Source organism: Cetorhinus maximus, chromosome 13, assembly GCF_964194155.1.
Source record: "Cetorhinus maximus chromosome 13, sCetMax3.hap1.1, whole genome shotgun sequence".
Classification (NCBI taxonomy): domain Eukaryota; kingdom Metazoa; phylum Chordata; class Chondrichthyes; order Lamniformes; family Cetorhinidae; genus Cetorhinus; species Cetorhinus maximus.
This window is the reverse complement of record NC_135891.1, coordinates 61992392-62016573: the sequence shown is the minus strand read 5'-3', so window position 1 is coordinate 62016573 and position 24182 is coordinate 61992392. Positions and strand designations below refer to the sequence as shown.

General features: G+C 47.6%; 1 long non-coding RNA gene across 1 annotated transcript; it reads right to left on the bottom strand.

The window, feature by feature from the left end:
- Positions 1-20699: 20699 nt before the first annotated feature.
- LOC144689196 (uncharacterized) lies at positions 20700-23616 on the bottom strand. The gene is made up of 3 exons (XR_013578593.1): positions 23545-23616; positions 21761-21844; positions 20700-21180 (listed from the first exon to the last, which is right to left on the bottom strand). It is a non-coding gene; the product is annotated as an uncharacterized LOC144689196 (long non-coding RNA).
- Between the last annotated feature and the right edge of the window lie 566 nt (positions 23617-24182).

The window sequence follows — 24182 nt, the reverse complement described above, 5'->3', positions numbered from 1 at the left end:
GCTCCAGCTTCACAGGCTGAGGAGGATGCCGCTGCCACACAGCAGGACCCTGAAAGCAGGCCGGGGCCCTCCAATGCTCAGCCCTCCAGAGGACGCCCACCAAAGTCATCACAGACAGGGCGTAGCAGTCAGCAGGCTGCCTCCACCTCTGCTGTGGATGTCCAGGGAGCACCAAGACGTAGAGGCAGGGTTAGGAAAGTTAAAGAGAATTAGTTGCACAGCCTGGGCATGGGTGTTAATCACTTGTACATAATGTTCACTATTGTAAATAAACTCCCAAGAATGCCTCGCTGCCAATGGCTCCTTGTTCTGATGAGCAGTGTTTGTGTCACTCAGATGTGAAACCTTTCTGCACAAGATAAAGGCAGGTGTCTCAGTCCAGGGCCTCTTCCCTATGCTTTGTGCAGCCTTCAGACCAAAGTGATGGTCTGGCCTCACACTCCCGGGAAACATTACTGATGCCTGCACCTCGATGGTGCTTGTCGTTGCTGCCAAAATGTAATGGGCAGGTGTCACAGAGTTCTCTCATTCTCTCTGTGTGCTCTCAGCACCTTTAAGGTGGGGCTGACCCCTATCTCTTCAGCATCTGTGACCAGTGATGCTGTGCTCCTGAAGGGCTCAGGTGCTAAAGGCTGACAAAGGATCAGATGCTTTTAAAGTTTCATGGCTCCGTCTCTATGATATGTCACTGATCATGGAATGCAAGCGATCTGCCCTCGGCCACACAGGGGTCAGACATCCTCAGAGGCTATGTGAAGATCTATAGAGTGTCTTCACTGCATGTCGTCATCATCCTCTTGCAATTGGGTGACTATTATGGGGAGGTGATGCGTAGTGGTATTGTCGCTGGACTAGTAATCCAGAGACCCAGGGTAATGGTCTGGGGACCTATGTTGGAATCCCACCACGGCAGATGGAGTAATTTGAATTCAATAAAAATCTGAATTAAAAGTCTAATGATGACCATGAAACCATTGACGATTTGAAACCATTGTCAATTGTCGTAAAAATCCATCTGGTTCACTAATGTCCATTAGGGAAGGAAATCTGCCGTCCTTAACTGGTCTGGCCTATATCTGACTCCAGATCCACAGAAATGTGGTGAACTCTTAAATAATAATGTAATAAATGCTGGCCTGGCCAATGATGCCCACATCCCATGAATGGCCTCCACTGCGGCCCCATGACAGGAGCATTCTCACAGAGGGTATTCACACTGCCATAAGCCAGACTGGAGTCAAATGTCCACAACTGCAATGTGAGGATCTATGGAGTCTCTTCACTGCATGTCGTCATCATCCTCCACAAATCTGAGGGCCTCCCGAACACGCCTCCTGAGGGCATCATCCCTGTCATTGTTGCCTTCGAGCATCTCCTCATCAGAGATGACCTGCAGTTCCTTCATCCCCTCCTCAGCCAGGTCCTCTCCCCATTGCAGCGCCAGGTTGTAAAGAGCGCAGCAGTTGACCACAATGTGTGATACCCTCTTCGGGCTATATTTCAGGGCTCCACCAGTCCGGTCCAGGAACTGGAACCTCATCTTTAGCATCCCGATGGTCTGCTCCAGCAAGTTTCGAGCTGCTGTATGAGCCTCATTATACCATCAGTCTGAGGCCGCTGCACAGGTGCCATCTGCCACAGCCTCTGTGGGTATCCTTTATCCCTGAGGAGCCAACCCTGCAGCTTCTGTGGACCCTGGAAGACTCCAGGGATCTGAGACTGACTCAGGATGTAGGCGTCGTGCACACTCCCTGGAAACCATGCACACGCTTGCAGGATGTGTTCTGGTGGTCGCACACCAGCTGCATGTTCAGTGAATGGAAGCCCTTGCGGTTGATGCAGTTGACCACATGTTGCGAAGGGGACCTGGGCACCACGTGAGTGCAGTCGATCGCACCCTGCACCTGTGGGAATCTTAAGAACTGGGCGAATCCAATTCCCTTGCATTCTAAAACAAAAATACCTGGAAAAACTCAGGAAGTTTGATAGCATCTGTGGAGAGGGATACAGTTAACGTTTTGAGTCCGAATGACTCTTCATCAGAACTAAGGAAAAATAGAAAAGAGGTGAAATATAAGCTGGTTTAAGGGGGGTGGGTGGGGCAGGTAGAACTGGATAGAGGGCCAGTGATAGGTGGAGATTGCCAAAAGATGTCATAGACAAAAGGTCAAAGAGGTGTTGACGGTGGTGATATTATCTAAGGAATGTGCTAATGGTGACATTAAGGATAGAAAGCAGGACGAGCAAGGGACAGATAGCCCTAGTGGGGCTGGGGTGTGGGCAACCTTTTCCTGCCCCATGGAGCTCATTTCTTCCTATCTTGACTCCATTCTCTCTCCCCTTGTCCAGTCCCTTCCCACCTACATCCGTGATTCCTCTCACACCCTACATCATATCAACAATTTCCAGTTCCCTGGCCCCAACCGCCTCTTCTTCACCATGGACGTCCAATCCCTCTACACCTCCATCCCCCACCGGGATGGTCTGAGGGCTCTCCGCTTCTTCCTCGAACAGAGGCCCGAACAATCCCCATCCACCACTACTCTCCTCCGTCTGGCTGAACTTGTTCTCTCACTGAACAATTTCTCCTTAAACTCGTCTCACTTCCTCCGAATAAAAGATGTGGCTATGGGTACCCGCATGGGCCCCAGTTATGCCTGTCTCTTTATGGGGTATGTGGAACATTCCTTGTTCCAGTCCTACTCAGGCCCCCTCCCACAACTCTTTCTCTGGTACATCGATGATTACTTCGGTGCCTTTTCATGCTCTCGTCTGGATCTGGAAAAATTTATTAATTTTGCTTCTAATTTCCATCCCTCCATCATTTTCACGTAGTCCATCACTGACACTTCCTTTCCCTTCCTTGACCTCTCTGTCTCAATTTCTGGCAACAGACTGTCCACCAATATTCATTACAAGCCCACTGACTCCCACAGCTACCTTGACTACAGCTCCTCACATCCCCCTTCCTGTAAGGACTCCATCCCATTCTCTCAGTTCCTTCGCCTCCGTCGCATCTGTTCTGATGATGCCACTTTCAAAAATAGTTCCTCTGACATGTCTTCCTTCTTCCTTAACCGAGGTTTTCCACCCACAGTGGTTGACAGGACCCTCAACCGTGTCCGGCCCATCTCCCACGCATCCGTCCTCATGCCTTCCTCTCCCTCCCAGAACCATGATAGGGTCCCCCTTGTCCTCAGTTATCACCCCACCAGCCTCCGCATTCAAAGGATCATCCTCCGTCATTTCCGCCAACTCCAGTATGATGCCACCACCAAACACATCTTCCCTTCACTCCCCCGGCGGCATTCCGCAGGGATCGTTCCCTCCGGGACACCCTGGTCCACTCCTTCATCACCCCCTACACCTCAACCCCCTCCCATGACACCTTCCCATGCAACCGCAGAAGATGCAACACCTGCCCCTTTACTTTCCCCCTCCTCACCGTCCAAGGACCCAAACACTCCTTTCAAGTGAAGCAGCATTTCATTTGCACTTCCCTCAATTTAGTATACTGCATTCGCTGCTCCCAAAGAGGTTTCCTCTACATTGGAGAGACCAAACGCAGACTGGGCGACCGCATTGCGGAACACCTTCGGTCTGTCCACAAACATGACCCAGACCTCCCTGTCGCTTGCCGTTTCAACACACTATCCTGCTCTCATGTCCACATGTCTGTCCTTGGCCTGCTACAATGTTCCAGTGAAGCTCAACGCAAACTGGAAGAACAGCACCTCATCTTCCGACTAGGCACTTTACAGCCTTCCCGACTGAATATTGAGTTCAACAACTTTAGATCATGAACTCTCTCCTCCATCCCCACCCCCTTTCCGATCCCCATTTTTCCAATAATTTATATAGATTTTTCTTTTCCCACCTATTTCCATTATTTTTAAATGTATTTCCATTCATTGTTTTATCTCTACCTTTCGAATCCCCCCCACCCCACCCCCATTAGGGCTATCTGTACCTTGCTCATCCTGCTTTCTACCCTTAATTTCCCAATTAGCACATTTCTTAGCTAATATCACCACCGCCAACACCTCTTTGACCTTTTGTCTATGACATCTTTTGATTATCTCCACCTATCACTGGCCCTCTATCCAGCTCTACCTGTCCCACCCCCCCCTTAAACCAGCTTATATTTCACCCCTGTTGAAGTCATTCGGACTCGAAACGTTAACTGTATCCCTCTCCGCAGATGCTGTCAGACCTGCTGAGTTTTTCCAGGTATTTTTGTTTTTGTTCTAGATTTCCAGCATCCGCGGTATTTTGCTTTTTTCCCTTGCATTCTAGCTGTTCTGGTCCTGGGAGAAATGCACAAAGTTGTGTGCTCTTGCAAATGTGGCATCCATGACCTCAAGGATGCATTTGTGTGTGGAGGCTTGTGAGATCCCACAGAGGTCACCTGTGGAGCCATGAAAGGAGCCACTGGTGTAGAAATTGAGTGCCGGGGTCATCTTCAGGGCCATGGACATGCCCTCCATGTCCCCGTGGCACCAAATCCTGCAGCAGGTGGCAGATGTGACTGCCCAGTGCTCTAGACATGTGCACTGTTCTCAGTTCTTTGTCATCTGCAGGAGTGAAAGGCGGTGTTTATGGATCCTGGGAGTCACTAGACGCCGACCAGCGACGGCTCGTTGTGGCTCTTGGGCGGTGTGTGCGGGAGCCCCAGCCACCCCTTCTTCCAGATGGTGCTGCTCCTGTCTCTGCACAGCCAGGAGCCTTAGCAGCTCACTGCTCCATCGTCTTTGCACTCTGTAGGCCATCAAGCATACAGCTAATTCATCAGGCTCCATGATCCTGATGTGCTGTTCCAGCAGAATGCAAGAGAGAGACATGTGGTTATCATGTGTGTACTAAGAACCTGTCTAGGTTAAGTCTGAAGGCCCCTTCATGCATCCTGGAGGGTGCTGGCTACCACTTGGTTGGCCAGAGATAGTGCGCTGCATGGCTGCCTGAAACCCAACCCACCTCCGCCCCACTCAACCCAACTGACTGGCTGCAGCTTTGCCCACTGGACTGTATGTTGTGCTCTCAGCTCAGGCGCAGGCATTCTCCTAACCCGCACTGCAAGGCTGCGCTGTTAGCTTGAACCATGTGGGAGACTGGTCCAAACCGGGATGATGACATTGCAAGGGGCTGTGAGCGCCTCCAGCAGTGACTGCTTCATGGCCAGCTTTAGCAAGGACATTGTACAACATGTGCAATCGTACAACTGTTCTGCTGTCTACTAAAATGCTCATGACTTTGCAGTCTGTGCCGGGGTGGGTGAAAAGCGCTGGAGCAGTTGGTGGCACTTTGATGCCACTGCGTTGCTTGAGTGGGCAGAGAAGCTAGAGGCCCAACTCCAATTATATCAATGGCTGCGCCTGAACTGTCTCAGTTGTGGAGGAATGGTCACTTTATACAGGTTTCCCTAATGCATGGCCACTTCCCTCACCCACCCTACCCCCAACCTTGAATGCTTCTGCGCTATATTCAACCGCGAGGCAACACTTGGTCCCCCCCCTCCCTCAATTCGCCTCAACGTCAGGGCTGCCCTTACCCGCCCCCCACAAATCGCCTGAACCACAAGGCAGCCCTAGCACGCCCGCCCCCCCCCAAGTTGCCTCAATGGCAGGGCTGCTCTTACCCCACCCTGCACAAGTTGCCTAAACCGCAAAGCGGCCCTTGACCACACACCCCCCACCAGTTGCCTCAATGGCAGGGCTGCCCTTGTGCGCTCCCGGCCCCCCACATTGTGTTTCAAGCTTGAATTCCAACAGGCGACCCTAGTGAGCGCTGAACATCATTGCCGTGTATTCACCTCTGAGTTCCCCTCAAAGTGCAGCCAAGTGCCTCTTATATGCTGTTGTGAAACACATTGGTGTGCTTTCCCGCTGACGTGGCCGGACAATCCAGCAGGCAGGGGTGGGGGGGTGGCATTTCCAGTGGGCTGGCCTAATAATGATATGCAAATGTATTACAATGAGGTTCCTGACCCATGCTGATGGGAAACGCGGCCTGCTGTCGGCGGGCTGAGTGGACGATCGCAAACTGGTTTCAAGCCGTTGTGAAAGCGATCGCGCCATATTGTCTGGTCACGCCACTGAACACACTCGACCCCAGCGGGTACGGAAAGTCCTGACCAATGTCCCTTTGGGAACAAAGCTGTTGTCCTTTCCTGGTCTAGTCTGTATGTGACTCCAGTCCCAGACCAACATGGTTGACTCTTAACTGTCTTTTGAAGTGTTCGAGTGAAGCAGCCAGTTGTATCAAACCATTACAACAGATCACCAAGTTGGCCCACCAGCACCTTCTCGGGGTAAATAGGTACGGGCAATAAATGTCGTCTTTTTCAATGATGCCCCAGGCCTGAGAATTAATTGAAAAGTTAGTAAAATTAGAATGATTTTATGAAATTTTGGTGAACCCTGTTGCCACCCAATCAAGTCTTTTCCTCATTCTGCATCATAAACCCACATTAGAACTTATGAAATCTTGACTTGAAAACCCAATCCTACTCTCCAGATGAAAAGAGACAGTAGGACTCATGGCTTGCAAACTGGAAAAGGAGGCAGCTTGGGGAATATGGACAAAGAGAAACCTGCCTGTTGTTGTCACTATTACCAACCCACATTAAAGATGGAGACACTTGCCTGTGATATGTCACGTCTCATGTGTTGAATTATTCATCCAGTCCATCCAATCAGCCTTTGAAGGCATCATAATCTATTTCTATTCAGGGTTTGTGTGAGTGACCCAGCTCACCTTGCTGAATGTGTAATATTTTGGGGTTTGGGGGCCACAGGCACCTAAATAGACAGTCGACTAGTCACAAATAATTTGAAGATGATTTATTAAGTTTATCAAGAAACAACAGATTAGATATGATATAATAACCAATTAGACAGAAAAAGTGTATGACATGTAACAGCTTGTGATAACAGCATTCCACACTTTAGTCGAAGTGTCAGGAAACTCTTCCCTCGATCTTTCAATCTCCCTCCTCCTCCTCCTCTGGTCCATCTTCCATCTGAAGAAAGCAGCTGCCCAACCAGCACTGTCACCTCACCAGCATGTCCAACCCTACCACCAGTATGACACCAATAAATTGTAAAGACTGGTCCCCAGATGAGGTTCCCCCAATTTGTTACACTCCCGGGTGAGGAAGGGTGAACTGGCCCCCCTACCTTATTCAACCCCCTCGGTTGATCAAAACAAGGTTAATTTAAAAAGGATCCCTTCCCTCGTGAGTACCTTGTCCCAGTCCAAATGTATTTATGTTTTAAAAGGAGCCAATTGAACCAGGCTTTCTTGAGTCAACGAAAGAGTGAGTTTATTAGTTACTAAAACATGTGAAAAAATAATTCAACCACAACACACATAGCCACAGATTAGAAATGAGAAGTGAGTCCAGAAATAAAAGTTTAAAAAAGCTATATGAATCAGTCTTTGGCTTGTCCGTGAGGAATAGATGGTGAAACGTTGTGGCTGTTAAGTTGAGTTATTCTGGTAGAGCTGACATTGGCAGTTGAGCAGTAGGTTTGGAGATTCTTGGTTCTGCAGGTTAGCTGAAAGGAGTTGTCCTGTTTCCTTTTTGACTGTGGCTTTGCTGACTTGTGACTTACCTCCAGCAATCAGAGAGAGAAGACTTTTTACCTGCAAGCGCAGGGATCCCTAGTTGATGCTCTTCAGCTGTGACCTTCACAGCACATCCTCGCACACAGGCCTGGAACATCAAAACTAGCACACAGAGAACCAGGGTTGCAGTTGGCTTTTAACCCCTCTTCTTGTGTATTCCTGGAAGGGAAAAACAAAACATGTCTTTCACACAGAAACTGCTTTCTTTCAGCTCACATCATGTCCACAGTCTCAGATATAGCTCACAGAGGAGGGTTTCTGCTGAGATGGTAATCAGCCTTCATCATCTTCACAACCACAGGAGATTACAGTTCAGTTTCTGCATTGCATCTCTTCCTTTGAAGTGTCTCTGTCTGAAGTGGGTCTTGACACCTTTTTAGATGCGACATTCCATTCTCCCTGGTCTATTTGGTCAAGTGGAATCCACTAGGAATTTTCCAGCACGTGGTTACTTTGCAGTCTCAGCCAGCTTTTGCTTGTATGTCCTGTTTTAAAAAACATAGGTCTTACTTAAACAGTTCAATACGTTCGTAAATAATTCAGCAATGATCCGTAGTCATGGCAATATATACACTTTTTTGGGGGGGGTGGGGTGGGTGCGGTGGCTTACCCAGTGTCAATTATCTATCTACCAATGGACACAGGACAGGTACTCCAAATGTCAGGGTTGTTACCACCCCCCTTGTGCGTCACCCTGCTCGAGGTCAGATTTTTAGTTTACATCTTGCTGAGGGTCATATTCTGGCCCTTTATACGTACTTGCCTAGATAAAGGGGTACACAAGATGCCATTCTACCAGCTTAGGAATGTTAAAATGGCAGCCCGACCTAAGACTGTTTAGAGGTCAAAGTGTTTAGAAATCCTCTTTCCAGAGAGAGAATGGAGGCTCTTTAACTAATCCCATAAAATGCAGAAAATACCCACTTATTAAAGACCCCAATTTCTTGCAGTTCCCCTCTTTGAGAAGGGAATATCCTTATTGACTGCTCACAATTAATTTTTAGATAACATAGTCATTTCTAAAATATAAGCTATTTCCTTAATTTTTTGATTATATGTCATAGGTAACATACTAAAGCTACTCGGATTATTTGATTACTTGGTTTGGCACTCTCCGCCTGCAAATCTTATGGTTCCCCACTTAGGGCCCGCCTGCTGTCAGGATTGTCCGGTCCCATTGAAAATCAATGGACTTTGGCTGGTCCACCACATTTCCCACAGCAGGTATCGCTGCAGCAGAGCTGGAAAATTCCAGCCTAACCTTTTGCAGGAGTGTTGCTAATTTCCATGCTCTTAGCATTTAAATATATATATTTAAAGCAATAGATTATGCATGGACTTAAAAGATTCTCCAGCTCTCCATTCACCTGTATCCAACTTGTGGATAATTCTTACTAAGTATTATTTCTCCCTAGAATTCATCTGTCCCAATTCAAAATTCCTTTTACTTTAATTTGACTCTAAGGTGGTAATGGTCAGAGGGAGTAATTGTCTTAACGTCAGTTTCTCTGTGGAGTATGTGTCAGTGCCTGGATCATCTCAAATGTTTTCTTACTCTAGAGGCCATATTAACCATTCATGTCATGCTGTTTGTCAAGAAGGTGAGCAAGTCTGGGACCCATTCTTCAGTGCAGCTGCACCATGTACTCTCACGTCAGTCACTTAACAAGTTACAAATCACTTCTGCACACTCACACCCTTCTTTAATCCTCTTGGAATTTCACATTCGTAAGTCATCTTCACACGTCTCCCTGTCTGTTGGATGTGGCCTCTAGTGTTTTTTTTACCAGATTTTCTATTCGGGCTTGTTTTGCATTTGTGGAAGGTTTATCAGATCAATAGGGATCGTGCTGTGTATTCTGCCAATCAGATTCGTCATCTGGGATTTCACTGTCTTTAAAAGGGTGCACCATTTGATAATTCTTCCCGACTTTCCAGTAATCTTCTCAAAAGATCAAACAGGCTCTCTGCCTCAAGATCTTTGCTTATCTTCCCCTGTACAGTCCCAAAGTCTCAGGTGGTGGCCAGATTATCAAATTCAGTTCTCTTAAAAAGTTCATAGGCAAAGACACAAATACCTCCAAGAAAAAGCTGTCACCTTATTCATTTAATCTACACTTTCCTTTCACTAGAACGTACATTGATACCCAAATTTATATATTCTATTAAACTACACCAAGGTGAGTTATTCCAATTCTCATTCGGTGTTGTGTCTTTTTTCCCAAACTCTATCTCTTATTTCTAAGTGTGCATCCAATTAATTACCATAGTATAAAAGCAAAAAATTGCGGATGCTGGAAATCCAAAACAAAAATAAAAATACCTGGAAAAACTCAGCAGGTCTGGCAGCATCTGTGGAGAGGAACACAGTTAACTGTGTTCCTCTCCGCAGATGCTGCCAGACCTGCTGAGTTTTTCCAGGTATTTTTATTTTAATTACCATAGTATCCTTTTCAGGAGTTCTGGAGAAACTTTATGCTCCAATAACATGTTTTCATGGAGCAATATTTTCCGCTCGGCATGCAGGTGCACACCCGACACGCCCGAGCGTGAAATAGTGTGTGATATTTTGGTTGGCGCTCGCGTGTGAGAGTCGGCAGCCCGCCCACCGACAATTAAGAGGCCTATTAAGGCTATTAATCAATTAATTAACGTATTTTTTGCTGTCTGCCTAACGTTATGGTTGGTGGGCGGGTGAATCAGTCAGGCGGCCTTTGGATTTTTTTAGGAAGCCTCATTCACGGGCGGGATGAGGTTTCCATAAGTAAATGAAAAAAAACATTTTTGGGCAGAATTTTTATTGTGTTTCTGTTCATGTGCATGAGCCCTATGTGGGGACATTTTTTTCAGATTTTCAAAATCTTTATTCTTGATTTTAAAGCTCTTCAGCTCCCTGAGGCAGCTCTCTGCCTTCAGGGAGCTTTCAGTGTGTGCACTCCCGCGTATGCTCAGACTTTTGCGCTCGCCTTCCTCCCACCCCCCCCACCCTGGTAATGCTGAGCTTCTCAATGCGCCTTTCATGCTGGCTGGCTGTTAATTGGCCAGCCAGCGTGAAATTGAGGTCGGGGGCTGATCACGGGTGGCGGGCTCTTTAATGGCTTCTCTTGGACCCGCCCGGCAACCCGAAAATCCTGCCCCTAATATTTTTAAAACAGAAATAAAACACTTGATTAACTTTAAAATTTTGCTTGTTTGTTCATTCCCTTAAACAACATTTTATTTTCTCAAAAGAAACCCACTAGATCAGACTTGTCCAGGGGCTGGCCCACGAGGCAGGGCCCTGGTATAGCAGGTGATGGGGTTTGGGGAGTCAGTGGGAAGGAAGAGCTCTTCACGGGCTGTCAGATGGGCATCAGGTCTGGGATGCACCACGGTGCTACATCAAGCACATGGGCAGCCATTGGCTTTTGTGGCAGGCAAAAGCAAGGGCAGATGTCTCACTGAATCCATGCTCAATCGAATTGTGAAGGTAAGACGATAAAATAGCCTTCTCATCTGTTCTCACGTGTGTTGTTTGGAGTGATAGTGAGATAAATTTCCATATTTCTGAGCCTACTTCCTTTTCTTCCCAAAAATTTAAAATGTACCCCCCCCCCACTCCCCCATCCCCAACCCCCCACCTCCCCAAGCGAAGGTTGGACAAGCTTGCACTGGATTGTGCCTGGCTATTTTTAAATTTTAAAATGATCCAAAGTTCGAAATAACTGTGTTGTTGGGCTGACAGGTTTTGTTAGTGTTCCATTTATTTCTTTCAAAAACAAACTTTATGTATTTTTTTTGATACTGAGAAACCACCTGGACCGCTTTTCCATTAGCTTTTTTGGGAAGATTAGAATTTGTTTGTCCCTTTAAATGTCAGGCATTTCCCTTTTAATGCTTGAAATAGCAACTCATGTCAATTTATTTATCAATTCCAATTTCACAAATAATTATGCTTAGGCTTGGTGGTTTTAAATGGTGGTTTTGCATCAGAGACAAAAGCGTTTGCAATCAGCCTAGAGGAGATTTCCATATCTCCCGTACTCAATCGCTTTGTTTTGACAGACAACGAATGGTAAGAAACGGCTTGAGTGGTTAAGGCAAGTCTCTGAAAAGTAGTCTTTTTGCTGTGCTTTAATCTTCAAAACCGCTGGGTTCATTCGGAGCTGGAAACCACCACCACCTGCTTAAAAAAACACAAACAATCCATTATTAACCCATTGGCCAAGAGCCCAATGGGTTAATATATCCAATTATATCTGTAAATTTAGAAACTTAAAATCTAATAATGCCCAATATACAAATAGTAATCTGAAAGCTGTGTACTGAATAAAAAAATAAGGCTGTCAATGGAAAGAGTTAACTTCGTTACATGTTTAGTGGGTTGTGGGGGGCTGTGCGGAGAAAGCTTGGCATGCAATTGCGTCACTTTACGTAATTTAATAAAACTTCCCAGTGCATAAAAATCAAACTCGATTTTAAACTTGCTCTGTTAAATTCTTTTCTTCAACTTCCCCCAAATTTTAGATTAAATTCCAATTATTTTGAAAGATGGTTAGCATTTTGTAAGAGACAACAGCTTCTTAAAAAAACACACGCGACAGCCCCACAGACTCTACAAAAGGAACTGTGTCCTTCCCATCTCTTTTGTTTATCCTTTACCTCTTTGAACCGATTTTCAATTTCCAATATTCACTCCTTAATGAAATTTGAAAGAAATAACCAATGGGCGGAATTTTCTGAGCCCGCTGTCGGTGGGCGCGCTCGCTGGCGGGCGCGGAAAATATGGTGCAACCTGCTTCATGACAGTGTGAAGCCAGGTCGCGATCGTCCACTCAGCCCGGCGATGGTGGGCTGCGTTTCCCACCATTAGTTGGCAGGGAGCTAATCGCAATACATCAACATATAATTAAAAGGCCAGCCTGCCAGGTTCTTGAACCCCCGCTGTATCGTCCATCCACATCGGTGGGAAAGCACACTGACGTGTTTCACAAGAGCACACAGGCGACGTGCACTTGGCGGCCTTCACTTTGGGGGAACTGAGGTGAGTGAGCAGCAGCGTTCTCCACAGCTCACCCATTGTTTACAGGCCTCAAAGGCGCCGAAGGGGGCAGGGGCAACTGATGCCTGGCCCCAAAGGCGATTGCTGCTGTGGGGTGGGGGGGTTGTCCAGGGGCAAGTCCTGGCCAGCCTCGGAGGCAACCGTTGTCGGTGGGCAGGGGTGGTTCAAATGCTGCCCTGGCGCTGCATCCCGTGCACAGGCAATCGAGGTGGGGGCAGGGTAAGCGAGGGAAGTGGCCACGCATTAGGGGCACCTGTATAAACTGACCAGGCCTCTGCAACTAAGACAGATCAGGCACAGCCACAGTGATATGATTGGGGTCGGGCTCCTAGCCTGCCTGCTCACACAAGCAACGCTGAGGCACCAAAGGACCACCAAGTGCTCTGGATCTCACCCACCACCCCCCCCCCCCCCCCCCCACCCACCCCACCCTCCCACCCCCCGGCACAGACTTCAAGTCCGCCACCACTTTACTGGACCCCTGAGCAGTTGGACTGCACACGTTGTACAATCTCCTCGCCAACGTTGGCCATGTAGCAATCACTGCTGGAGACGCTCACAGCCCCTTGCAATCTCAGCATCCTGGTTTGGACCAGTGTCCCCCATGTCGCAGGTTGACAGGGCAGCCATGCAGCGCACTCATCTCTGGCCATCCGAGGGGTGACCAGCACTCTCCGGGAAGCATTAAGGGACAGCCACACAGTGACAGAAAAGATGCTATGTACAACCATGATAACCACATCTCTCTCTTTCATGCTGCAGGAGGACCAGATTAGGATCATGGATCCTGGTAACCTAGCTGTATGCCGGATGGCCTACAGAGGTCGTAAAAGACAGAGGAGAGAGCGACTGAGGCATCTGGCTGCACAAAGGCAGGAGCAGCAACCTCATGAAGAAGGGGCAGCAAGGACTCCCGCACATGCTGCCCAGGAGCGACAGTGAGCCGTGACTGGTCGGCGCCTAGCGACACCCACGGTTTATAGACGCCGCCTGCCATTCCTGTAGATGTCTGAGAACCAGTGTCGCCAACGACTGCGCATGTCTAGGGACCTGGTGGCTCACATCTGCCACTTGCTGCAGGACTTGGCACCAAGGGGACATGGAGGGCATCCAGTGCCAGTGGCTGAGAAAGTGACCGCGGCGCTCAATTTCTCTGCCAGTGGCTCCTTTCAGGGCTCCACAGGTGACCTCTGTGAGATTTCACAATCTGCCACCCACAAATACATCCATGGGGTCACAGATGCCATCTTCTCCATGGCACACAACATTGTGCATTTTGCCCGGGACCAGAACAGCCAGGATGCAAGGGCCATTGGATTTGCCCTGATCTCGGGATTCCCACAGGTGCAGGGTGCGATTGACTGCACTCATGTGGCGCTCAGGTCTCCATCTCTACACATTGTGGACTTCATCAATCGCAAGGGCTTCCACTCACGGAACATGCAGCTGGTATGCGACCACCAGAAACGCATCCTGCAGGCGTGCACAGTTTCCAGGGAGTGTGCAGGATGCCTCCATCCTGAATTGCTCGCAGATCCCTGCAGTCTTCCAGGGTCCACAGAGGCTGCAGGGTTGGCTCCTTGGGGACAAGGGCTACCCACAGAGGCTGTGGCTGATGGCACTTGTGCGGTGGCCTCAGACTGCAGTAGAGCAACGCTATAATGAGGCTCATGCAGCAGCTCGTAACTTGGTGAAGCAGACCATCGGGATGTTGAAGATGAGGTTCTGGTGCCTGGACCGGTCTGGTGGAGCCCTGCAATACAGTCCACAGAGGGTGTCACACATCATCGTTGTCTCCTGTGCCCTTTACAACCTGGTGCTGCAATGGGGAGAGGAGCTGCCTGAGGAGCTGGGGGAGCTGGAGGTCTCCTCTGATGAGGAGGACACTGACGGGGATGAGGGTGAGGGGGTCCTTGGTGGTGACGATGATGGGGATGAGGCTCTCGCACTGGCCAGACGAGGCAGGTGCACTTGGGAGGCCCTCATAGCTGTCAGGTTTGTGGAGGATGATGATGCCATGTAGTGAGGTGTCCCCATAGATCCTCACATCGCAGTTGTGAACATTTGGCTCCAGTCTGGCACCAGTAGCCTCTGAGACCTGTCATGGAGATGCAGTGGAGGCCCTGATAGTCGCTTGATCGCAGGAGGATGATGACAACATGCAGTGAGGACACTTCATAGATCTTTACATTACCTCTGGGAATGTCTGACTCCTGTCTGGCTGAGGGCACTTCGCTTGCACTCCATGATCAGGCTCATATCATAGAGACACAGCCATGAAACTTTAGATGCATCTGATGCTGTGTCCACCTTCAGCACCTCAGCCCTTCAGGAGCTGGTGCACAGCATCACTGGTTGCAGATGCTGGTTTGTTGGGGGCCAGCTCCACCTTAAAGGTGCTGAGAGCACACAGAGAGAATGAGAACTCTGGCACCTGCCCACTACATTCTGGCAGCATCGACCAGCACTGCCGAGGTGCAGGCATCAGTAATGTTTCCAGGGAGTGTGAGGCTGGACCATCACTGTGGTCTGAAGGCTGCACAGAGCACAGGGAAGAGGCCCTGGACTGAGACACCTGCCTTTATCTTGTGCAGAAAAGTTTCACATCTGAGTGACAGGAACACTGCTCATCAGAACAAGAAGCCATAGGCAGGGAGACATTCTTAGGAGTTTATTGACCATAATGAACAAGTAATCAACATCCATTCCCAGGCTGTGCAATTACTTTTACCTAACTTCCTTAACCCTGCTGCTACGTCTTGGTGCTGCCCGGACATCCACAGCAGAGGTGGAGGCAGCTTGCTGACTGTGTCGCCCTGTCTGTGATGACTTTGACGGGTGTCCTTTGGAGGGGCAAGACTATGAGGGCCCCAGCCTGCTCTCGGGGTCCTGCTGTGTGGCAATGGCATCCTCGTTGGCCTTTGAAGCTGGATCTGCAGAGGGCACAGGAAGAGGGAATTCAGATGGGCTGGTCACTCCCAGAGTCATCTGGGTGGATGGCCCCGGAGTGTGCGCCTGCTGATCCTCCTCCCTATGGGTGCCCAAGGATCCCTGGCTGACTCCGTGAGCGGAAGGGGTAGCTGGAGTGAGATCGAGCTGCAGGAGTGACGTCCTGGTCCAAGGCCTCCATGGCGGCCGCCATATAGCCACTGTTGATCTCGGTGCATTGCAATGCCGGCGCTATCACCTCAGCCCAAAGACGGATGGGCTCCTCCATTGTGCTTTGCAATCTGAGGAGTGCAGAGGACATCCCTTCCTGATCTTCCCAAGCTTGTCTTTGCAGCTCCAGCAACTGTGACATGACTGAGTCCAGAGGCTCATCATCTGACTCGGACTCAGCAACATTCTAGCCTCCAGCAATAATCCAAGTGCCGGGGACCTGGGAATTCCCTGACTCCGCCTGCTGTGAATCAGACAGTGCAATGTGCTCACCAGATTGTGATCCTGAGGCTACTCTAAATCTAGGTCCCACTGAGGTGTGTGCCCTGCGCTGGTGGAGGGTGTGGGTGATCACTGTGATGGGACTTCAGGGAGGGTACCTCCAGATTCCTCTTCAGAGATTTCTTCGGGGCTTGATTGGAGGCCCTGGGTCATGGACTCTGTCGGCTGCTTCCCAGATGTACCTGCGAAAGCAAGGGGAGATAATTAGTGCATAGCAGTACCTGTGAAAGAGACACATCACTCACAGCATGGTTGTCTGATGGATGTTGCACTGATGGATCCTCACTTGGTAGAGCAGCACCGACCTCACCATCAGCACAGGACCGGTCCCGGTCATTGCCGGCCAGCTGGATGGCTCTGTTTTCAAATTCTGTCGGAACTTTGATCTCCGGCATCCCTCCACCTGTCTGCGACCTTTCCCTCCTGTTGTGAGCCAGTTTGTCCTGCATGGATAGAGATGGGGAGAGTGTATCAGGGTGCCTGCCAGGCCAGGTGATAAGTATGCCAGGCCTGTGTGGGTGGTGAGTGGTCCCATGGATGGGATAAGGACAATGACGGTGTGTGTGAGAGAGTGAATGGTGATGTCCCTTGCACTGGCAGTGAGTGAGGGCCCTGTGGGTGTGTGATGGGTTTGTGAGTGTGTGAGTTGGGAGTAATGAAAAGAGTGACGTACCCTGGCAGAATGGAGGAGATCATTCGTCCTTTTGTGGCACTGTTGTCCTCCTCTGCAGGGCGTTCACGCTGACCACTGCAGCAACCACCTCCCAAGCCGGGTTGGTGACTTTGCTGCCCATCCAGAGTGGGGGTAGAGCACATCCTGGCGGCCTCCATGGCATCCAGCAGTTGTTCAAGGGACCTTCATTGAAGGGGAGAGGCTGCAGTGTTTTTTCCTTTGCTGGCCATGTTTCCCGGGCAGCGGTGATGAGCTGGTGGCGATGAGCGCTGTGCTGGCAGCTGCCTTTTAAACATGGCGGCCAACGTGATGCAACAGTGGGGTGAGGGTAAGCGGGTGAATGAGAGCCCGCCCGCCATGGGAATGGCGTGTTTCCCAGGAATGAATAAATAATGAGGCGGGTTCGGGATGATACAGTGTGAAAAGCCACCATTTTCATCAGTGGGTAGGACTCCATTTTATCCGCCCACTACCAAACTCAGTGCATTTCTGGGAAAATTCCACCCAATGAAACGTATCTTTAGTTTGAATTTTAGCAGTTCAGTTAACTTATATGATTTTGAAAAGTTCAAATTGGATTGCTGCCAAACTCCAGGCTTATTTTGGGAACAAGCTGTATTTCTTTACAGTTGTATTCTAGCACAGTTCAAATTTCCTTTTAAACAGAAAGCCACAGCAGTTGAAATCATTTTTTTAGCTTCCTTTCCAGACTAATTTTTTTGAATCTCTGATGTTTGCGAACAACACCCTGCTTTAACAATGACGACTCGAATGTACGATATACTCTCAGCTGGGCAAAGAACTTCGTACGGTCGGGGTAAGGATAGTGAATGATGATGGGGCAGGAGTCAGACCTCTCTGTGAATACACATTGGGCTTTTGGTGAGGGACTGTTTGACACTAACTGCTACTCCATGCATGTGCCAGTCTAGGGAGCGTGCAGCTGGGATCTGTTAAAATGATCGCTATTTAATTCTGTTTTGGAACCTCCTTAGTCCCTGTTTAACTCTGAAAAGAAAGATTCACATGGCTTCTTCAGAGCCACTTCAACCCTTGCGGGTTCCAGTGTTTGGTCTAATTTTTTACCTGGTATAACGCACTCTGTCATGTGTTTCCTTTTTGCAGCAGAACTGATGGAACGGGTCAATCCTTTTTGTAACCTACTGACCTGTTCTCTCAACTCCTTATACTTTTTATTCAGCTGTAAGGCAAACACACGTGCACCGTAGACCAACTTATTTGGAACCTTTTTCAACTTCACCTTTCCTTCCTGAACCTTTTTAGAAAGCTTATCAAAAATAGACTTGTGATCTCTTGCTCCAGGCTTGCTTCTTTTCACAGTCAAACTCTATCATTCGTTCCCCAGCACATGCCATTGTGACTCCTGGCTTCACTTCATAACTACACCACATGTTTAACTACAATCTAAAACTGTTGCTCCTCAAATTACAAGCCAATTATGCCTCGGCTTCTGTGTAACCCACTCCTGACACCATTTGTAAAATTTTAGGGTTTGGGGGGCCACCTAAATAGACGGTCGACTAGTCATAAGTAAGTTCAAGATGATTTATTAAGTTTATTAAGAAACAACAGATTAGATATGATATATTAACTAATTAAACAGAAAAAGTACACGACCTGTAACAGCTTGTGATATCAGCAATCCACCCTTTAGTTGAAGTGTTAGGAAACTCTTCCCTCGATCTTCCTCCTCCTCCTCCCCTGGTCCAAATTCCATCTAAAGAAGGCAGCTGTCCAACGAGCACTGCCACCTCACCAGCACGTCCACCGCCTACCATCAGTATGACACCAATTTATATACCCTTTTTTGGGAGATTGGTGGTTTACCCAGTGTCAACCACCTATCTAACTATTCTGACCAATGGATACAGGGCAGGTACTCAAAACGTCAGGGTGGTCATTCCCCCACCTTGTGTGTCAACCCCCCCACCCTTGGATGTCACCCCGCTGGAGGTCATATCTTGCTGAGGATCACATTCTGACCCTTTCTAAACACTTGCATAGATAAGGGGGTGCACAAGATGCCATTCTACCAGTTTAGGAATGTCAACATGGCAGTCTGCACTAAGGCTGTTTAGAGATCAAGGCGTTTAGAAATCCTCTTTCCAGAGAGAGAATCGAGGTTGTTTAGCTAATCTCATAAAATACAGAAATGCCTGCGTATCAAAGATCCCAATTTCTTACAATACATCTTGTCTCAAGTGTTGAATTATTCATCCAGTCCATCCAACCAGCCTTTGAAGACACGATAGCCTATTTATCACTTTTCTTCTCATTTAGGGTTTGTGTGAGTCACCCAGCTCACCTTGCTGACTCACTCCCTTCAGACTTAATACTAAAATGTCAAAAATCTAAAGGCCCAGCCCTTGAGTTATTCAGACACATCCTGCTAATCAATAATAAAAAATATTCTGGGACTGTAATCTCAGCACAAGAGATTTAAAATATTGATTCAAAAATGCCTGCATGACTGATGGAAATGGCCTTTATTGTTCCCAAGTAATACGTTTTTAATGATGTCTTCGCACCAAGCAGCTTAGTGTTAAGGCTACTTTAGTTTCTACATGGAGAAAACATTGATGTATTCCCCTTCTCAAACAGGGAGGTGGGGTTCTTTAGTAATCTTTTGTAATTTGCAAAAATATAAACAAAGCTTTTACTATACTGAATAATGATGAAGCAAATAAAATTCACACTGTTTTACATGCATAGGTGAGGTGAATGCTTGCCTTTGACATCAAGGCAACATTCAACCAAACCTGTCATCAAAGAGCACGAGCAAAATTGAAAACAATTGGAATCAAGGGGGAAAATCTCCACTGGTTAGAGTCATATCTAACACAAAGGAAGATGGTTGTGGTTTCTGGAGGTCAATCATCCCAGCTCCAGCACATCACTGCAGGAGTTCCTTAGGGTAGTGTCCTAGGACCAACCATTTTTAGCTGCTTCATCGATGACCTTCCTTCCATCTTAAGATCAGAAGTGGGTATATTCACTGATAGTTTCGCAGTGTTCAGTACCATTTGCAATTCCTCAGATACCGAAGCAGCCCATGGCTGCTTGCAGTAGGACCTGGACAACATTCAGGTTTGGGCTGACAAGTCAAAATTGACACATATGCCACACAAGTGCCAGGAAATTACTATCTCCAGCAAGAGAAAATCTAATGATCTCTCCTTGACATTCAATGATACTATCATCGCTGAATCCCCCACTATCAACATCCAGGGAGTTACCATTGACCAGAAACTGAACTGGACCAGCCATATAAATACTGTGGCTACAAGGGCAGGTCAGAGGCTAGGAATCCTGCAGTGAATAACTCACCTCCTGACTCCAAAAGCCTGTCCACCATCTACAAGGCACAAGTCAGGGGTGTGATGCAATATCCTTAGCTTCCCTGGATGAGTGTAGCTCCAACAACATTCAAGAAGATTGACACCATCCAGGACAAGTCAGCCCACTTGATTGGCACCCCACCCACCACCTTCAACATTCACTCCCCCTATCACTGACCCACAGTGGCAGCTGCATGTACCATCTACAAGATGCACTGCAGGAACTCACTAATGCTCCTTCAATAGCAACCTCCTTCCCTCTACCTAGAAGAACAAAGTCAGCAGATGCATGGGAACACCACTATCTGCAACTTCCCCTCCAAGCTCCATATATTCGTATGAAGGAACTATATCCGTTCCTTCACTATCATTGCGTCAAATTCCTGGAACTCCCTACCTAACAGCACTGTGGGTTCGCCTATGGACTGCAGCATTTCAAGAAGTGGCTCACCACCACCTTCTCAAAGGCAATTAGGGATGGGAATAAATGTTGGCCTTGCTAAAGTCTTTCCCATCCCATGAACAAATATAAAAAAATTTGCATAGCCCATGCTGATATAATATTTACAGAACTGGAGCCTTTATTCAAGAGCATTGCATTTAAGATACCCAGGGTAAATGCATTGGCCTTTCCTCACATCTAGTGCACAGAGGGAACTTTTCCCGTTGTGTGGCTACTTGGGTAGGCTATTGGAGGGCAATCAACAACAAATTCAATTGAGGGAGACTTAGAGCTTTCCCTAGTAACACATGAAGCAGACAAAGCACATGTCTCTGTTTCCATGGCAAGTTTCTCCTGGAACAGGTTGACAGTCTAGGGCTATAGCTTGAATGGTGCCACTCCACCTCAAGCATGGCTTATCAGGAGACTGACCCGCACTTACCACCTTCCATTGGTGTATTGAAAGGATTTGCAGGTTGATAATCACATTATGAATGCACCTTCCGCAGCCATCAAGTCGGGAATGGTACCTGAACCCAGATCTTCTGGTTTGGAGGCTACCCACTGTGCTACAAGATCTCCTCGCTTGAGAGAGAAGCTGGAGATAAAAGTGGCAAACAATTAATTAGCTACTTTATTGACTAAGTAGTATAGATCTGATCATTCTAAGTCCTATAAATAGCAATCTAAGTGCGAAGTAATATCCTTGTAATTAGAACATTATTCATCTGAATACTTTTTGTTGTTATAGTAATTGGTATCTGATAATTAACACACTCCAAAAGAATAACTTATTGATTAAAATATATGTGGGATCACAGTAATACCTATTGTGTTACAAGCTGATACACTGAAGGTCTATAACTAACAATGCAATTACGTAAACAATCTCAAATTGTGTTATTAAGAAGCCAAATTTGGAGATCTCCAATTGACCTCTTTCTCTTCTGGCCCACATTAAATGGAGCACTAGTTGACATCTGAGCAAGCACTCACATCAGTCAGTTGCAAAGAATTCAATCACAGATTCACCACCCAATCGTAGCTGGTACACTGAATTTAGTTAAGATAAAAGGTGATAGAAGGCGCAACTCACAGAGAGAATGCCAGCTAAAACTCTACTTCATACAGTCGCAGATTATGCTTCTGTATTCTCTCCAGATTATCTTGCTATTTACTTCATCAAATGTAGGATCATAATAGGATTCTGCAGCTTCCTCTGGTGTTCACTCCGCCCCCTCCATACTCTTTCTTCTCATTCTCTCCTGAACCGAGACAATAACATAATAATTGTAAAAACAAAAAACTACTGCGTATGCTGGAAATCCAAAACAAAAACAGAATTACCTGGAAAAACTCAGCAGGTGTGGCAGCATCGGCGGAGAAGAAAAGAGTTGACGTTTCGAGTCCTCATGACCCTTCAACAGAACTGAGTAAAATTAGGAGAGGGGTGAAATATAAGCTGGTTTAAGGTGGAGGGGGTGTGGGGGGAGAGAAGTTGGGGGGGTGTAGTTGTAGGGACAAGCAAACAGTGATAGGAGCAGATAATCAAAAGATGTCACAGACAAAGGAACAAAGACGTGTTAAAGGTGGTGATATTATCTAAGAGAATGTGCTAATTAAGAATGGATGGCAGGACACTCAAGGTACAGCTCTAGTGAGGGTGGGGTGGAAAGACTAACAGGGCATTACAGGTATAGATTTAAAAATAATGGAAGTAGGTGGGAAAAGAAAAATCTATATAAATTATTGGAAAAAGCAAAAGGGAGGGGGAAGAAATGGAAAGGGGGTGGGGATGGAGGAGGGAGTTCAAGATCTAAAGTTGTTGAATTCAATATTCAGTCCAGAAGGCTGTAAAGTGCCTGGTCGGAAGATGAGGTGCTGTTCCTCCAGTTTGCGTTGGGCTTCACTGGAACAATGCAGCAAACCAAGGACAGACATATGGGCAAGAGAGCAGGGTGGAGTATTAAAATGGCAAGCGACAGGGAGGTTTGGGTCTTTCTTGTGGACAGACCGCAGGTGTTCTGCAAAGCGATCGCCCAGTTTACGTTTGGTCTCTCCAATGTAGAGGAGACCGCATTGGGAGCAATGAATGCAGTAGACTAAGTTAGGGGAAATGCAAGTGAAATGCTGCTTCACTTGAAAGGAGTGTTTGGGGGTTGAGGAGTGGGTGATGAAGGAGTGGACCAGGGTGTCCCGGAGGGAATGAAAAATAATTGTTACTGGGCTAGTAATACGGAGGCCTGGACTAATAATCCAGAGCATGAGTTCAAATGACATCCTGGTAGTTGGGGAATTTGAATCATGTTAATTAAATAAATCTCCACGGGGGAAAAGTAACATATATCAGTAACGGTGACCATAAGACTACTTATTGTTTTATAAAACAATCTGGTTCACTAATGTTCTTTAGGAAAGGAAATCTGCTATCCTTATCTGCTTTGGGTGATATGTGACTCCAGACCAACAGCAATGTGATTGATTCCTAGACCAGAATTTTACACTACCCATCGCACACCCCCCAGGTGGATTTTGAGACCGGGGTCGGGGGGGAGCGTGAAATTGCAGGGATGGGATTCCCTCCAGGTTCCCGCTCACGCCGACCTCGCAGCGATTTTACACTGGGGTGGGCAGGGCCTCGGAAAGGAAAGCTGTCCTTGCCCCAATTAATGGCCACTTCAGGGCCGTTTCCTGCCCAGCCTCAGCCTTTTAGGCTGGCGGGTGGATGAAAGCTCAGTGGGGGAAACCCGGAAATAAAGAAAGTTCAATCTCAGGAAGGAAAGGGGGAGGGTAGGGGATGTCTCCATTAGAAGTCCCCTTCTGACTGGGGACGCCCTCTTCTTAAGGCCCAGTGACCTCCGGACCTACCTCCCCTCCCCCACGACCTCTCCTTTGAGACCCAGATCACCTTGTTGCAACTCCCTAGGCCTTCCGTTCCCTCCCGCCCTGGAACCCCTGAAACTTACTCTTTTTTCCAGTTTCTGGGACTTAGTCTCAGGAAGCTCCATGCAGTGCCTCTTCCGGCCACTGTAGTGCTGTCGCTGGAGGGACTGGAGAGCTGCCAGCCAATCTGATTGGCCAGCAGCTTTCCAAGGTGGGATTTTCTCCTGAGTGATGGCTGGTAGTCCCACCTTATGTCAATCAATATTTATTAGAGTGTGAAATGGCAGCCGAGGTGTCGGAGTGACCCTTTGGATGGCGGGGGCCGAGTCTGGGCTTCAGCAGCTCAAGAACGCAATTCACCATTATGCTCTGAAGAGCAAGTAGTGATGGACCATAAATGTTGGTCTTGTCAGCAACACCTACATTCCACAAATGAATTTTAAAAAGTGGAAACACTCTATAGGTTCCGATTTTAACTCTACGTAAGCGAATGAGTTTTGAATGAGTTAAAATTGAGACCTTTGTGTTCCCTGTATTAAAATATTTCATAATTTTAAGGATCTGTATTAGGTCACTCCTCAGCTTTCACTTTTCAAGAGAAACAAAGCCCAGCCTGTTCATCTTTTCCTAATCAGTATAATCTTGCAGTTCTCCTATGTTGTAAATCTATTTTTGCACCCTCTCCAGTGGCTCTACATCCTTTTAACAATATAACGA